The sequence below is a fragment of the Arctopsyche grandis genome, chromosome 1 (assembly GCF_051622035.1).
Source record: "Arctopsyche grandis isolate Sample6627 chromosome 1, ASM5162203v2, whole genome shotgun sequence".
Taxonomy (NCBI): domain Eukaryota; kingdom Metazoa; phylum Arthropoda; class Insecta; order Trichoptera; family Hydropsychidae; genus Arctopsyche; species Arctopsyche grandis.
The window spans coordinates 6766855-6784934 of NC_135355.1; the positions used below are offsets into that span (position 1 = coordinate 6766855).

The 18080-nt window shown below is 34.5% G+C and overlaps 1 protein-coding gene across 1 annotated transcript in view; it reads left to right on the forward strand.

The window, feature by feature from the left end:
* Window positions 1-11044: 11044 nt before the first annotated feature.
* AdamTS-B (ADAM metallopeptidase with thrombospondin type 1 motif B) overlaps window positions 11045-18080 on the forward strand; it is a 141377-nt gene continuing 134341 nt past the window's right edge. Inside the window, exon 1 of the mRNA XM_077434917.1 lies at window positions 11045-11336. The gene's annotated coding sequence lies outside the window, so the exon portion shown is untranslated. The remainder of the gene's footprint in view (window positions 11337-18080) is intronic.

The following is an 18080-nucleotide window of genomic DNA, read 5'->3' on the forward strand; positions in this document are numbered from 1 at the left end:
AAATCAAAAAAAAAATTTAAAAAAATCAAAAAAAAAAATCAAATTTTTTTTTTTGCCTTCTAGGGCTTCGCCCTCGGCACCCCCCTGAGCCTTTGCCTTCTAGGGCTTCGCCCCTCCACGCCCCATGAGCAATTGCCGTTTAGGGCTTCGACCCCATGATCAGTTGCCTTTTAGGGCTTCGCCCCTCCGCGCCCCCATGATTCAAAGCCGTCTAGGGCTTCGCCCCCCTTAGTTAATGCCTTTTAGGGCTTCGCCCCACGCGCCCCCAAGATTAATTGCCGTTTCGGGCTTCGCCCCCCTTAGTTAATGCCTTTTAGGGCTTCGCCCCTCCGCACCCCCATGATTAAATGCCGTCTAGGGCTTCGCCCCCCCTAGTTAATGCCTTTTAGGGCTTCGCCCCCCGCGCCCCCAAGATTAATTGCCGTTTAGGGCTTCGCCCCCCTTAGTTAATGCCTTTTAGGGCTTCGCCCCTCCGCGCCCCCACGATTAAATGCCGTCTAAGGCTTCGCCCCCATGATCAGTTGCCTTTTAGGGCTTCGCCCCTCCGCGCCCCCATGATTAATTGCCGTCTAGGGCTTCGCCCCCCTTAGTTAATGCCTATTAGGGCTTGCGCCCCATGAGGCTGGGCCCCCCGGGCCCCCTTCGGGGCCCCACGGGGCTGCGCCCCTTGTGGCGCCCCCTTTTGAGCCCCATGGGGCTGCGCCCCATGAGGCTGGGCCCCCCGGGCCCCCATTCGGGGCCCCACGGGGCTGCGCCCCTTGTGGCGCCCCCTTTTGAGCCCCATGGGGCTGCGCCCCATGAGGCTGGGCCCCCCGGGCCCCCTTCGGGGCCCCACGGGGCTGCGCCCCATGTGGCGCCCCCTTTTGAGCCCCATGGGGCTGCGCCCCATGAGGCTGGGCCCCCCCGGGGCCCCACGGGGCTGCGCCCCTTGTGGCGCCCCCTTTTGAGCCCCATGGGGCTGCGCCCCATGAGGCTGGGCCCCCCGGGCCCCCTTCGGGGCCCCACGGGGCTGCGCCCCTTGTGGCGCCCCCTTTTGAGCCCCATGGGGCTGCGCCCCATGAGGCTGGGCCCCCCCGGGGCCCCACGGGGCTGCGCCCCTCGTGGCGCCCCCTTTTGAGCCCCATGGGGCTGCGCCCCATGAGGCTGGGCCCCCCGGGCCCCCTTCGGGGCCCCACGGGGCTGCGCCCCTTGTGGCGCCCCCTTTTGAGCCCCATGGGGCTGCGCCCCTTGTGGCGCCCCTGGCGGGGCCCCATGAAGCTACTCGCCTTGCGCCCCCGCGGGGGTGAATCCATTGAAACGAAAAAAACAAATCGGCGCCCATGGATCGAAAAAAAAAAAATCGAATCACGTGTTCGATGACGTCACCGATCTACGGACGAAAACGACGAAAACGACGACCAAGGATACATACAAAGTCTCTTTCCAAATTATAGATTAGATTCAGGGTTCTCCATCAGTTTCGATCGGTGGGTTGGATCGACTATAATTGTTTGAAGGCCGGCCAGCCAGAACCCGATAAAATAATAAAAGAAATAATTCGATTGTAAGAACGTAATTTTTTATGAATATCACAAATAATATACATATCTTGAATTTCTAGCTGAGTAGTTTTTTTAATCATCTGGGTTAAGTTTACAAAATAGTAGGCTTGTACAAAATAGTAGGCTTGTAAAGGGCCACGGGTCAGATTCAATGTAAATCCGACGTTGGATTGAAATAGTTCGGAAGCCGTATGTTGGAGAGCCCTGGTATATATGTTGTATCTTTCGTCGTAAGAAAGTTTTACTTCTCGTTTGAATCAACCTTCGAGTCTTTACGTCTTTAGCAAATTGTCCCTTTGCCGTGACCTTGTATAAATTATTTAAACTACTTTCAATAATAACTCATTGGTTTATGAACCACTAAGTGAAGTCCCTTTTTTGTAGTTCAATGAATCATACGCCTATTCCCTTAGAAAGTCTGGATATGCTCATTTTTACTTTATGTATGTAAGTAGTAAAAATACATGAAGTTTTGTGATCATGTGAAAATTCGAACTAGATACTTTGACTGATTCGAACTCAGAATCGATCACTGATCACATTTTCATGATCTAGAAAAAATGTGTGTGTCAGTTTGTCTGTGAATTTTGGGGATTTTTTGGACATTTTTCGTCCTATCGGACTGAAACTTAGTATCGGTTACGGAAATTTTTTAAGTTTTTGAATTCAATTATCTCCCAAACCGCTAACTAAATCAGACCATTTTTTTTACATGTAATTAGAAATTTCATACCCTAATATTTTTACTTCAACCGGAAGTAGTACTTTTACTATAGATAACCGAGATTTTTTATGTTTTTCTCAGAATTCTTATGGTTTATTAAACTGAAATTTCATATCTAGTTTTATTTTGGCTTCAAAAAATAATATTAAAAAAAGCCTTATAATGCCGGATTTCAGTTTTTTGAAAAATGGTCAGAAACCCGGTTTTTCGGTTTTGGTCTAAGCCGTCTTTGAAGCCCTAGTTCTGTGTTCTACATATGTGTTAAAAATGAAGCGTGTGATAAATTAAATTGGCCACTTCAAATCAATTATACATTTGTATATGGGTATCTGTTAAAAAACTAGTGTTATATACGGTTTTTGTTTGAAATTGGTATGTGTATGTGCAATGATAGGCCATTATAATGGTAAACAAATTAATTCGCTCGTTCGAGACACTAGTGGTTTTTGCGGTGTGATTTTTTTCTTCCGGAAACTTGCTGGTTTCAGAATATTTATAGCAGCATTTTTGAAAATGTCCTTAAATTGAACAGTCGGAAGTGGAAGTCGCCTTCTGTGCTACATTTGAAATGCATCGATTTCGTACAAAATGGCATTAAACTTCGCGAAAGGACAACAAACGTAATATGCCGCGACATTAGAAATTCAATTATGCGATACTGTGGGGTGTTTGCGTACGAAATGCGATAAAATCGCTTAATTTTATTTCAGTAGATATTTTGCAACCACGGCGGATTCTTCCATTTCCTTCGTTACCTCCCTCATACATAATTGAATAATTTTATAATTTCAGTATATATTTTTTCCTTATAAAATTTACATTATTAAAGTCGGCATCGCAGTAAATTTAATTTGTATAAAATTCGTACAAAATTGCCTTCTACTATGTAAAAATAACAGAACGAACAATGAAAAGAGATTTTGTATACAAGTTTCAAAGGTGTCATATATGTAAGTACATATGTATATGTATATGTCAAGTTTACTCTATTTACATATATGTACATACATACTGTTTGTAGTAAGACTTTTGATTCTGTCAACCATAATATTCATATTTATTTGTTAGTTAAATAAAATGGGATTTTCCGGATCATTTCTTAATTGGATCCACTCATATTTGACAAACCATAGATTGTTTGTTAGAGTGAATTCTGAATTTTCAAATATTATTTATTATAAAAGTGGTGTTGCTCAAGGATCTCATTTTGGAACTTTATTAATTTCCCTATTTATTAATAATGATATTGATATTTTCGATAGTGATATTGGTGTTTTATTGTATGTAGAAGTTTTTGAAATCTGTTTCATGGGACGATATGAATTTAGTAAATAATAAATTCGAATATTTTTTTGGATATCAGCCTGGATTTCTTCTCTGAACCCAGAACCGTCTATCAACCATTGACCTTTTTGTTGTGAATACAAACAAAAAAGCTCCAGCAAACGTCTATTTTTTTAAAATATCGGGTATTTTTACTAATTATCCATTATAGTCACAAATCATTAGTCTGTTTAATCCACAATTACACAAAAATATAAGCTTTTAAAATATCTATTTAGACTTCTGAAAAATTCGAACGGCGACTAGGCGGCTTTCACTCTAAATTATCTCTTTTAGAAATTAAATACATAATTGTGTTCGTACTATGTAGTAAATATTGATATTGGCCGTTTTTAAAGGTATATATACGTATGTATAAATGAAGGAATAGTTGTGAAAACGTAATCGTTAATTAGATTTGTTTAATACTTTATCCTAAGAATGTAGGCGATCATCATAGTAAAGGTCAACTGGCGTCCTTTCAGACTACGAGAAATAAGGACACAGAGCAAAGTACCCGTAAGTCCTTCCGTAATGACGGTCGGCAACCCTAATTAGTCTGTAAGTTTTGAGATTGTACGTGATCGAAGTGTGTTAGTTGGCTACACTCGTCATCATCCCAGGAACGTGTTATACCGGCAAACGCTATCATCGATACATATCAGATGATTGATCTGCGATTGGTGGCAGCACGATTTGCCTGCATGTCATCACGAAGTTACATATCGGAAAAAAAGCCACGTCTTTGTTTCAACTTGGGTTTCCTTAACGGGCCCGAAATGATAATGCCGTCCCATCAATAACGGCCGTCCCGGCTCGTAATTCTCAATCATCATGGAAACCGTTCGAGAGGATTACGGATCATAACGAATCGTTAAGTGTAAAATACGAAGCAAGATGCGATGGAAAAAAATGAGACTTTTCGCCGCAAGTCCTTCGCTCTAATGATCAATAGTCGATCGTGAGCGATAATGGTCGTTTGTAATGAGTTGAGGCCTTACATGGACGTGCGTTCGTCCGTCCAAGGCTTTTATGCCAAATATGCAATGGACGCGGATGCGATCTGAATGAAATTATTATAAATCAATTAAGACGTTCAATTTAATGTTGTACATAATTCGTATGGCGTGATGCTGTGAAGCTGGCTCTTTCTCCCTCGATTGAGACTTCTGCTTTCCTTGATTATGTGAAGTAATTTAGGAAGATACTAGAAAGTAACAAACAAACAAAAATTACATACTTATGTATATTTTTATTTTTAATTCATGCTCGATTCCTATTTGCCGTGTTTTATTGGAAAGTGTATTTATCAAGTGGTCAACTATTTCTGGAACGGAAATTTGATTTTCGTTAGTGCCAATTCTGTATGGAACCGTTTCAATCAGGGCTGTGGAGTCGCCGAGTCGTACAAAATCAACTGAATCCGACTACTTTTTATTATTTTCTTTAATTAATAGTGTAACGGCATGTGTCAAACAGAGTCTCCAATTTTAATGAAATAAATTCGCTAATAGATTTTAATTTAATTATTTCTTTACTAGTGCTTTTATCCGGCTTCGATTGGTATTTGCAATATAAACCGCTTAATCATTGCCAATCTAATAGTAAACATTTTATTTAATTTATTTGAATAGTTTTATTTTATTTAAATTTATTTGAATATTAATTTGTTTTCTTATTAAATTTAACGGCATGGATTTTACGAACCAAAACTTACATATAAAGTCTCATTCAAAATTATATATTAAGAAGATATTACAATATTAATTGAGTTTGCTTTTACATAACAAATAATAACTCGAAATCAAATACAATTAGCACAAAATAACAAAAAATCACGTTTTTTACTTTCCAGAGTGGAAATTCACAAACTTAAATATAAATTAAAATAGAGTGTAAATTAAATTAAACAAACATACATACAAAGTCTCTTTCAAAATTATATATTAGATTAAAATCATGTTTTTAAATTATGTTATAAATAAAATCGTTGAATTGCAGGTATTTTGATGTTTTGTGGTCAAAACCGATTGTTTCCTCCATCTTATACTTTTTTACTCTCATTTTTATCATTGATAAATTTGTCTATGAAATTCATACACATATACAATTAACGTGCCTCCTTTTTATTTATACCTATTTAATTACCAAAAATGCAATAAATTGGGTTATACGTCAATTTTTAGCGATTTATTTCATTCCTTTAATTTTGTTATATTTTGAAAATTGCTATTATTTTTATTATTATAACAATTTTATACGTTGGTAAGAAAAGTCGATCGTACTAAAATCGTTCAAGTTGGAGTCGATAAATTTTGATCCGACTCTACAGCCCTGGTCTCAATAGTTATTGTCAGATAAAATCGGCAAGAAACGCTCGATCTGAATTTTAATCATCAAGAAAATCGAATATTTTTTTTATTTCGAACCCACCAGTAAACATTTGCTCACCAGTGAGCAACGTTATTTGGAGAATGGTTAATTTCTGGGTAGCGGACTGTTGAAATTTTCCGTTCGAACATTATATTTTACATATGTACGTACTGGTTGGTTTGATGAACAATCTTCAAATAATGGTACTTGCAAAATTGAGCTTCAATGTTCCTAGCCGACACGGCTACATTAGATGCTACAGCTTGTTCTCTTCTCATGTGGCACGCACCAGTGTGATTTCTTCGTCACATGTCGCAAGAGGCATCAAGCTCTTCAACCAGATTTATGTTAGCTTGGATTTGTTTAATCTAAATATGCTGATCTGGTTGAGAGCTTGTTTAATTTGAAACCGTAAATGTGTTCTAATATTGTATTAATTTCTTATTTTATTTTTACATCCATATTTATTATTGTAAGCCTTTTTTTTGCTTGACCATAGTAACGACTTGGAGCAATTCTGTCGTGTTATGCGTACTATAAGGGCGAAATCACACAAGAGTGGGACGTTGCACGTGTTTTTCTTTAGATACTTTTAAACATGCGAAAAAATTCAGCAACTCTAGCACGTAGCACGTGGCGTTCATGACACACAGTCCCAAAAATTACCGAAGATATGCCGTGCCGTTCATCTCTGTATGATTTCGCCCCAATTCGACTTCACATGCTATGAACTGAGCTATGGTAACGTGCGTCCTCAGCTTTACGTATCCGCTCTCGCATCGGATCTCGTGTGATTGTCGCATCAAATTAGGGGGTCAATAGTGCAACATTTGAAAAATGTAACCGTAGGTTTTCGCGTTCGCATGCGACACGGGCCTTGATTGTAGGCCGTGATCTTTACATGGGCACCTCGGGTTGTTAACCACGGCCCGAATTTGGTCACAGCCAATCGTACGCGACGTGACTATACGCAAAATAGGCGGGCTTTTATTATTTTTTTTTGCCATTTTTTTACACAGTCGTTTGTCGGCTCGCGATCTCTTCAAACACTTTCGAATTCGGCACAAAAGCGCACTTGTTCCGACAACTGTCAGCGTCACTGACGGATGGACTTGTCGGTGCGACAACCTCTTCCATACATGTATATTATATTGTATATATATGTATGTACATAATGTAATATATTTCAGCCGATCTGTATAATTTGTTATATGTAAGTACAGTGAACTCCGTAGCGTTCGGTGATTTTTTTTTGCACGAGTAGTTTTTCCTGTGGAGAGTGTTTGAACTTTTATCAGGGTTGTAGTTCGGCTTTTGTAGTTTTTCCTGTCCGAGTCACTGGTGTGGTTTTTTTTTATTTTTTAAACGAATCGCGATCTGTTACACAATGCGTTATGAATGCGATTGGGTAATGTGGAATTTTAAGTTTTGCGATATGAGTGTACGTCATCTTGGATTTATTTTTAGAATTGAATTTTGAGTTTGATTCAATGGCCGTTTAGAAAGTGTTTTTGTATTGTAATTAAGTCAATTGATTTGTTGTTGTAATAAATTTTTAGTTTCCCATACTGTCCGTGGTTAAAGGTGGTGAGTTCAATCTGTGAGATTTTTCGATAGTCTAAACGAGACTTTTAATCGATTTGTCTTTGATTTATCATTCACATATATGTACATATGTACATATATATATTTTTCAAATCAGTATAAAAAGTATTTCAAAAATAACATATTAAGATAAGAAAAATTTTACTAAAATTTTTTAAATTTTTATGGCATATTTTATTATTCTTTACGGGTTGTCCTTGAGCCACGCCTATGGTATTTAACTTGTGCGTATTTAAATGTATAGATTATAAATTTGGAATCATGTTCAAACAGTGATGAGAATGGTTTTGCCAATTGGATAAGAAACTGTTTCAACAATGAAATCGGATAAAATTGGCAAACTCTCGGAAACGGTCGATTTGGTGTTACAAATGCCCAAGTTTGACCAGTACCACTACAGAAGTACTTTCGAATAAATTAATTTTCAATCCAGGTCAACCCAGGGCTTGAACCCGGGAACCTTTCGGTGGTTAGCATTAACCCACTTTGCTATATGTGTACCTATGTAAATGTACCTGTATATGTATATATACAGGTACATTTACATGTACATATATGTATATAACGTTAATAATTTTTATGATGTTTTAAAGTAAAGGAAAACTAAAAATATTTTTTTTTATAAAAATTATATATTATTAACAGTAGAAATTTCTTGACTAGAATTTTATTCAAACATAACTGACATGTGCAGTATCGTTTTACACACGTAGACAATTAGGTGATTTAAAATATATATTATACATTTTTATATGTTTAATTTCGGTATTTCTATTTTATCTCAGTAATGTATTCGCATTTTTATTATGAATAAATTTCTATTAGATGCAAATAAGTAAACTCCAAGGTCGGTGAGTCATTTTTAGGGCTGGTAAAAAACTGGAAATTTTATATATTTATTTGCATAAAAATTACTATGGACGAATATATTTGCCAACTGTGTTTAAACGTGGAACTACGCACCCAAACTTAGAATCCCTCGCAGAAATGACAATACCAGAGATGCTGTTTTTCAAAGAGTTGTCACCTGAACATCATTGATATTAACAATAATTTCAGCCATTTAGGAGACTTTATACTATTATATTAAATGTATATTTATTACAGTTAGTATTATGACAAAGCGTAATTCTTGATCCATTCAATGATATACACGGTCATAATATTATTGGCATGGGCGTACACAGGATTTTTTTTTGCGCGGTTCGACCGAGAGAAAGAGCGCCGTATTAGATTTTCTAATTCAGGGGCGTGACCTATTTTTTAGTGATAAGAAAAGTATAACTGGATTGATTTTTTATATAATTTATTTTATAATCTAATATATACATTACATATGTAATTTCGAAAGAGACTTTGTATGTATGTAAGGTTGGGTGGTAGAATCCGTGATGGTAAATTTAATAAAAAAACAAATGAATAAACAAATAAATTTAATAAAATGTTTACTGTTAGATAAGCTATGCTCAAGTGGTTTATATTACAAATACCGAGCGAAGCCGGGTAAAACAACTAGTGTATAATACGAGTAGAATATGTACATGTACATATGTATGTATGTACATACATAGGTATATTCAAATCCTTAGGTTATTCCGGACCTATTGAATGATCCTTATATGGGCCCATGATTATTTTTAATCTCCGATTTTAAAGATGACACATTTCTGTAATACACTTTTAGATAATATATACCCTCACCAAGGCTGTAGCAAGGGGTTTTTTTAAGGGGGGGGGGGCTAAAAACAAAAGTGTAACCCCCCCCCCCCAAGCATCTTTAAAAGAAAAAAATTAACCTTTTTCTTCGTTCGATACTAGATTGTAATTTGAGGAAATTATCTAATTTTAATTATTAGATTTATCTCGTGAATTCATTCGACTAGAATATCCTGTTGAATAGAATAATCATTATGACTTCTTTGGACCAACTTATCAATCAAATTAATTATGCTTTCGAAAAGATTTACTCCTGTGGCGCTTTAATACAGTTTTATATAAAAAGTTTATGAATCATATTGTGTATTATCGGAAACAAGTTCACGTAGTCGTACTTCTTTAAGTACTTATTTATTATTTATTTATTGAAAAAAATTAAAACGTTTTTTTTTCTTTGTAAATACATACATATGCGCCATTTTTTAAATTTATGGGGGGGGGCGTCTGGCGTCTCCTAACCCCCCCCCCCTGGCAATGACCGAGACCCTCGCAAACAGTTCTAGTTTTATTTTTTTGACAAGAATAGGTACCTCTTGATAATCCATTTCAAATAAATGTATTCCTCATATTTTTATTAATTTAATGCCTTCCCCTAACAAATAATAAAGAAAAAATTATTACAAAGAATTCTCGGACATGCTACATATTTAAGGCAATAATAGTTTATGAAAATTTTTTTTAAATAACTATTTGAGTCTCATGCTACTTTCTGTATTCATCCAGTATTTCAAGTATTTTTATTTTTATTTTATTTTATTTATTGAAAAATCAACAGAAAACAGACGTAGAAATGCACAAAAAAAGAGAAACAAAATAGCAAAATAGCGTCCGAGTCCAATTAGAGATTTTTACTAAATAACATAATAAAATATATATACAAAAAGAAGGACATACGTAGATATAAAAATAACAAGTATACAATATAGTGCTATCAATATTGTACAAAAAAAAAGATAGTAAGAAGAGAATAATTATCATTCCAAGCTTGTATATATGTATGATAGTTCTATGAATTTCTAGAACATGATTAAATAGAACAGCACATGACTAAACATAAAGTGATAGAATATTGCATAATAATCTCTCCCGATGGCAATCCTGAATTGATGCAAGGAAACACCGAATAGATCAACCATATTCAGCTCCCCGTTAAACATACGATAAACACGCTGTAGATAGGAATACATATGTATATTAGGGTATTAGTATTGAAAGGATTAATAGAAAAGAGTGCAGCGTTTCTAGTATACCTAATTGGGATCCTGAAACCAACCCCACTCAGTAAATTGGGACAATCAAGGAAACCATTTAGGAGCTCAAAAAGGAATGTGGCATTAGTGAGTCGTATAGCTATGTATATACATATATGTAAGTTGGGCTTTTTATTATTTTTTCGCGTACCCCTAAATGACCCCGCGCGTATCCCTGAGGGAACACGTACCGACCCCGGTTTTAAATCGCTACGATAGGTAAAATTTTAATTTGAAAACTTTTTTTATTTTTTTTGAATATACGCACGCATAATCGTCACATGAAAGTGAGACGATGATTCATACGTGTAAAAAAGTAGGGGCACGTGAGAACCGGTGCATCGGACACCGGTGCATTTGCATTTGCATTGGTTTGCGTGCAGTCGACCAAGGGGGTTGGGCATCTCGACAAAGAGCGATTCGACGACTTGTATATATATGTATAAATATATATATATATATATACATATATTCCGGAAACTTTCCAGCGATGCCAGTTGCCGATTCCTACTAGTCGGCCACCATCCGGCGAGCCGGCCACTCGTCTCAAACACTCGCTCGTCGACGCGTCTCTCGCGACACCAAACTCCACATTACGATCACGAAACTTCGATTTCAAACTTTGTTTATTCCGTCGAAAAATCACTAAGAGCCCCCTTCGTATTAAAAGCGAAAAATAATCCAATAGATTTTAGCATCGTCGTACGATTTTGTCGAAATCGTATTTAATCAAGTGGTTGAGGAGACCGCGAGTGTGCAACACATCGATGACACCTAAGGTAGTGCTCGGGTCAAATTTCGCCGGTAAGTTGTTACTATCGTGCATACGCATCGTTTTTTTTTTCACTTTATTTCTTTTGTACGTCTAAATTTTTCACACCGAATTATTATGTTGAATTCGTGTGTATTGTTTTATCGGTGAAAATTCGATACTTTGAACACGTGTCGGCTTGGATGATTTCCCAAGTGGAATCTCGTCGGAATTGTGTGTGTATGTGTGACGTTTAATTGCATATATTTATCTTCGTTGCCGGGTAATTTTTCAGGCCGATTCTTTTTCGACTTTATGATCAAATTGAATTATAGGTATAATATTTACATTATTTTTCTACGTATGTATGTATGTAGGTGCTGTTTTACGGCAAATTTGCATATATAATATATTTATATGTATGGTGTGCAAATTTCAATGTCAGATTAGATGTGACAGTGTGTGTTTGTGTGTGTGTGTGCGTTCTTTTTTTGAACCTTTGAACTATTAATAGGCATTTTATTTAAAGCAAAACTTTATATATTTTATCTTGTATAATTGTTTATTATTTTTTTTTTTAAATTCCATTGAAACTTTGATAAGCTAATACGTGTAGTAAATATAATAATTTTAAATTTAACAAGTGAAGTTTATTATTTTAATTTGAAATATTTACATATTCGAATTATTCAACAAATTTTATTAAATTATAACTTCTTCCATAATTTTAGATCAGATTAGTCCCCGCCGCGTGTCTTTTAATATTATTCCGCGTCTATTATTATCTGAGAGATTATCGGTGTGTGCGTATGCAATTAGGCCATCGCGAACCACGCACCAAGTTTTTCTTTCGGGTTTTTTCGCATTTCCTCCGGTTTTCCGACGCCTGTGCAAGGCAGTGGGTTTGCAAGACCTTGCGACCACTGTTCCATATCCCAACAGTTTGTAGCTTGTCCCAGAGCAGAACACAGAGCAGGCGAAGAGGCCACAGCGAACAGCTTCTGGTTTATTTTGGCCGCAGCAACACAACACCGTACCTACAATATTTTTAAACACTTAAATGCAGTCGATGAAATGGCTACTCTAAATTGTAAATATAGTTTTATACGCTATTTAAATTTTTAAACGTTTTGCACTACTAAAAGAGTCTCATTATCTTCCTTCAAATAAATTACAATAAAACTTCAATGTGTACGTATTTTTTTCCAACGCATTTGAAATCTGCCTAATAGAATTTGTGAAATAAGTGCTCGTGTGATAAAAACTCTATTCATATGTAGATCGTTTTAATAAGCCTATTCACAGTACCTTTTGTAAATTTTATCTGAGATTCCTTAATTTGTTTTGTTAAATATGAGAATTTGACATTTTTAGATAACATTACATCATACTATACGCTCGAATAAAATTTAACTATTTTCTGATTAATTGCTCATTTTCGCACTCTTTGATTAATTGAAAAAAAGCCTTGAATTTTCCTGTAGAATAATTGAAGGTAATTGAATAACCTGCAGATAAAATGTATTGAATTTCCTAAAACATTTCAATGGTTTTAAGCTTTTTATCGTTCATATATTATTAATGCTATTTGTGATCATTATCTATTTTTTATACATTATTTTTCTTTTTAGTACTTTTAATATAATATTATTTTGAATGTTAGTATTTATTTTTTTCTTTTCTTAGCCTGTTTAATGCACAATCGCCAAACAGATCACTGCAAAGCGATGAGTGCATTAAACAGATTAAGAAAATAAAAAAATAGAAGAAAACATACATGAATTAAAAAAAAACATGTCATTAATAATTCACACAATAAACATAAATATAATGATGGTGAATTTGTTAAAAACATCCAAGTGAACAGTTAAAAAATAAGTTAGAATTAAAGGCATAAAAGAAAAAAACAGCTTAAAAACCTATTTACGCATTTCAATGTGAAGTTTTTTTTACATAATAATTATTTTTATTTTTAATTAGCAATGATAATTATTTTTAACTGGCCGAAAAATAATTTACTCTTGTGCAAATAACATTAAAATACTTGATCAGTTAAGAAATTCTTAAATTAGGAATTAATCAGTCAGGAAAAATTCAAGTTGTTGCTATTTGATTTTGTTTGATTGAAATGAAAACTTTATGCACTGGAAAAGTTTTTCTCATACTTTGAATAGTCGAATACTAAAAATAGGATACATAATATAAACATTGTACACGTTGTATCTGGAGCGAGAGTAATTTCAATACACACTAGATGTCAAGCGTGAAAAAAATCATTGGGTTTTTTACGCACGTGCACTTAAACAATAACGAAATAGTAATTTTTCTTCCGCCGACCCGAGCGTTATAAATAAACTATGCGTGTGAATGAAATGTGTCCGTTATCAATGGCACACGGTGTTTCGGTATCAAAACAGTTATTTTTAAACTAGTTACCGGCCTTAAGCACATGTATGCAATCGTCGTGAACGTTTGCAGCGAATGAACCGGAAAGATTTTCTTGATTCATACGAATTTATCAACACGAGAAGAAGCTGTAGTATTTTTGCTAGATACATACATTTTAAATTGTCGAAGGTTGCTCGTTTAGAATCGTATGGGTTATATGTCGAAAGATAACAGGCGTACGATGTGGCTCGTCGTTAATTTACGAGATAACTATCGTAATTATTTTTGAAAAAAAAAAGAACAGCTTATATTTGTCATGTGTAATGTATATTAAGCGTGGTCCAAGTTCAAGTGTATTTGTTTGTTTTATTAATGATATATTTTTCCCACATAAAAATAAACGTACGCTTTTGTTTGTGTTAAAATGTGTGGAAATTTCGTGTGCGTTGTGCCGATATTCAAATTGGTTTTAGTTATCTGTGTGTGTGTTTTTTTTGCCGCTTATTTTGTTTTATTTGACGTACTTTATATCTGGAAGTTTAATTCGTGTACGTATTTTTATTATACAACTTCTAGTTTATCGTATTTGTATTAATATATACGGTGTTAAAACTTGTTATATACTTGCGAGAGTAATATTATATGATTCGCTTTAAAAAATATTATAAAGATGTTTCTGTCTTGTTTATTTGAATGAAAATAGCTCGATTATGGATTGGTATTGTAAGTTTTGAAATTATAATCATATAAGTAATGAATTCAAATGATTAAACTCGTATATAACATATATATATATATATACTTGCGAGATTAATATTATTTGATTCGCTTTAAAAAATATTATAAAGATGTTACTGTCTTGTTTATTTTAATAAAAATAGCTCGATTATGAATTGGTATTGTAAGTTTTGATATTATAATCATACTAGTGTTTTTACCCGGCTTCGCTCGATATTTATAGTATAAACCGCTTAAACATGGCCAATCTAATAGTAAATATTTTATTAAATTTATTTGAATATTCATTTTTTTTTTACGAACCAACAATAGTTACATACAAAGTCTCTTTCGAAATTATATATTAGATTAGTAATGATTTCAAATGATTAAGCTCGCATGTAACAATTTATATTATTGAATTTTTTATATTATCTATTTAATGAATTCGAAAATAAAGAACATTTGACGTTTCATTAAAAGTTAAATTATGTAATTTAGGCATTGTATAATATACGTAGATATATATTTTCCGAACCATTGTTTTCCGCCTCATTTTTCCACAAGTCTCATTTTCCTCCTTTTGTTTTGCTTCGCCTTTCATTTCACAAAAGAAATCTTGTTGATTTTTTCGAAATTCAAATGAATAATAAAATTCGTATTTCTAAATTAATAACACGGCAAAATATGTCATCACTTATATGTATAAATGATTATTTTTTTAATCAAAGTGATTCTAATTTATTCGTGCGATTTATTGTCGATGTTGATTTTCCGCATTTTCCACGGGCGGACGTGGTCCAATTTTGCTCGGTGCGGTCCATTTGCATCGCAAAGAGACGGAGAATTAATTTGTACGTTCCTTATTCCTCATATAAATCGGCATATCAGATTGTGTATGCGGGCTTGAAACGAATGTAAAATAAACCGACGCGGTCCAGAAAACGATGGAAAATGATTCATTGCGCGGTGAAAACGAACGAAAATGATTTTCTGCAGATGAATTCGCGGAAGACACATTTCGATAGACATCATAATTGATGAAGCGCCAGTTGTGGGGAATCAACATACACACACAGAAACACGAATTTAATTTAATATCGGCCAGAGAACCCGGTCAAAAGTATTCCCAGAGCACACACTGCATATTAAATTATTTCGAGAACTCGTATAATATAAATAAAATTCGAAATACAACCATTATTTTTCGCTTGGCTCTCCTATCGCTTTCCGACATGATTATTTTCTAATGTATCGACGTTCAAAGCTTCGCAGAATCCGGTCTATTTCCAGTGTCTAATTATACTTATTTTATCCTTTATGTAGCCAGACCGGTAAGTTCTTTAAAATTTTGAACAAATATAAACCGCATTCTAGAGTTTGAGTTTGTTCGTTTCAATATGAAGAAAATTCAATAACCTATGGGAAAGTAAGTCTCTAGTTAGTAAGTAATTACGTAAGTCAACTTCCCAGTCGACGTCTCACGTCTGTCGAATACTGAGATGAAGGGATAATGATTGGAAGGGTAGAAATTATATTTATTATATTAATGACTAACCGTGTATAGAATCATTCAATAGTTTAGTTAACCCTAATCCGGATAAGATCGGTCCAACGGACCGACTCGCCTCTTAAAATTTCAATAACTCAATAATAGAAAACAAAATTGGTTGATATCCTTCTAATACTTCCTTTATTGACTAATTTAATCTTATTTATATATTACAATAAAACATTTTAAGACTTATACGTTCGTCAGAAAAAAATAAAAAAAATTCTTGTAAGGCAACCAAATACAGGGTCTATTTGACCCAATAAGGCAATTAGTTTGGGATTATGCATTTTATTACATTTAATGATAAAAATAGTAAATGTAAATGAGAAAAAAATGCAAAAAATATTATTATTTGATATATTTGTGATTAAATAAACGATATTATAAGATAATATTTTATATCCAAATACAACTTTATATTCCATCATCATTCATTCTACTCGTCTAATTAGAAATCAGAATGCATTTTTGAATGTCCATTTCGAAAATATTATGTTATAAAAATACCCGTTTGGTATTAGTATGGAATAAAATTTAGTTCTTTTAAGTAATTTTATCACCAAACGACCGCAAACCACGGGTTGACTATCACGGCACTTACGTGAGACTTAATTTTAATCAATATAAATAAATTATTTTTATTTTTAATCAAAATACCTGTATAATATGGAACTGGGTCAACTTGCAATTTTTTTTTCCAAGGTGCCATTTATTATTTTGAATTAAAATATATTTTATTTAATCAAAATAAATCATATTAAGACTTTTATAATCAATTACCTTTCATATAAAACAAAAATAAACTATAAAACACATTTGAAAAGCATACCGATATATGCATGTGTTCAACAGACCCACCGTATGTATCCGTTTATGTAAGAAAATTGTAGTATCCGTACTATAAATGATAATTCCGATATGGATTCATGTCTTGTGTATTAAAAACATATGTGGATGCGATCTAGTATGAAATCAAATGAAACTGTTTTGCTTTAATTTAAACCGAAATGATAAATATACATACACACATTCGAATAAATTGAATTTGCAACTTTTTATTTTATATTTATATTATACATATCAATGCTCTTTCCTGGTCAAAGTTCGCCATTAAAATAATAAAAAAGTAAAGAAAAAGTGATGAAGCGGCGCTATAACTAAGTTAAACTTCGGCCATAAAATTATATCAGTCATTGCGGTTTTAATGAATCAGAATAAATTGGGGGTCACACGACCCACAGGTCACTTAATTATACACATTAAACGTTTGAGATTTCGGTCATCATCTGTGGTTATAAAGCAGTACTAAATTTTACTCCTATAGTATGATGTACATATAATCTAATATATAATTTCGAAAAAGACTTATTGTTGCTTCGTAAGTCCGTGACGTAATCGAACAAATGAATTTTCAAATACATTTAAATAAAATAAAACTATTCATATAAATTTAATAAAATTTTTACTATAAGATTGGCCATGTTTAAGCGGTTTATATTACAAATACCGAGCGAAGCCGGGTAAAAGCACTAGTATGGTATAAATCTGTTTTATAATATTTACACCGGGGTTCGGCTGCGCGATTCTCGCTTATTATCAATTGTAATCAGTTGCAGGAGCTGCATTCCTACGGTGCATTTGCTCGTAGACCGCTTTTGTCCCAAAGACAGTTCGAAGCCGGCATTTGTGAATTGCTTTAAACGAATTCCTTATGTAATTTGGCGCACATGTAAAAATATAATCTGTACGTGTGAGATGAGTTCACGTAAATATTTCTTTCTGGGTCACAGCAGCACAGATTGGGCGTCGCGCAAATTTAACGTAAATATTGTTAAAAATAATTTTCTTTTTTAAACGTTGATGGATTTTCATCGGATGGATGGATAGATAGATGGACGGATAAAACAGGTACGTATGCCGTGGAGATGAGACGAACTCGCAATATTTTCTTGCACACATCGCACGTATATTATATATGTATATGGGCGTTGGGTTTATGGTGCAATCGCGCCATAAATCACGAGCAAATATTAATTTCTAATGTCGGGACGTGAAAAAGGAGTGTTGCAACGCAGTTGATGAACTTCAGAACGCCGTTTTCAACTAAAGTAATTAAGGTTTTTGTTGTTAAAACTGA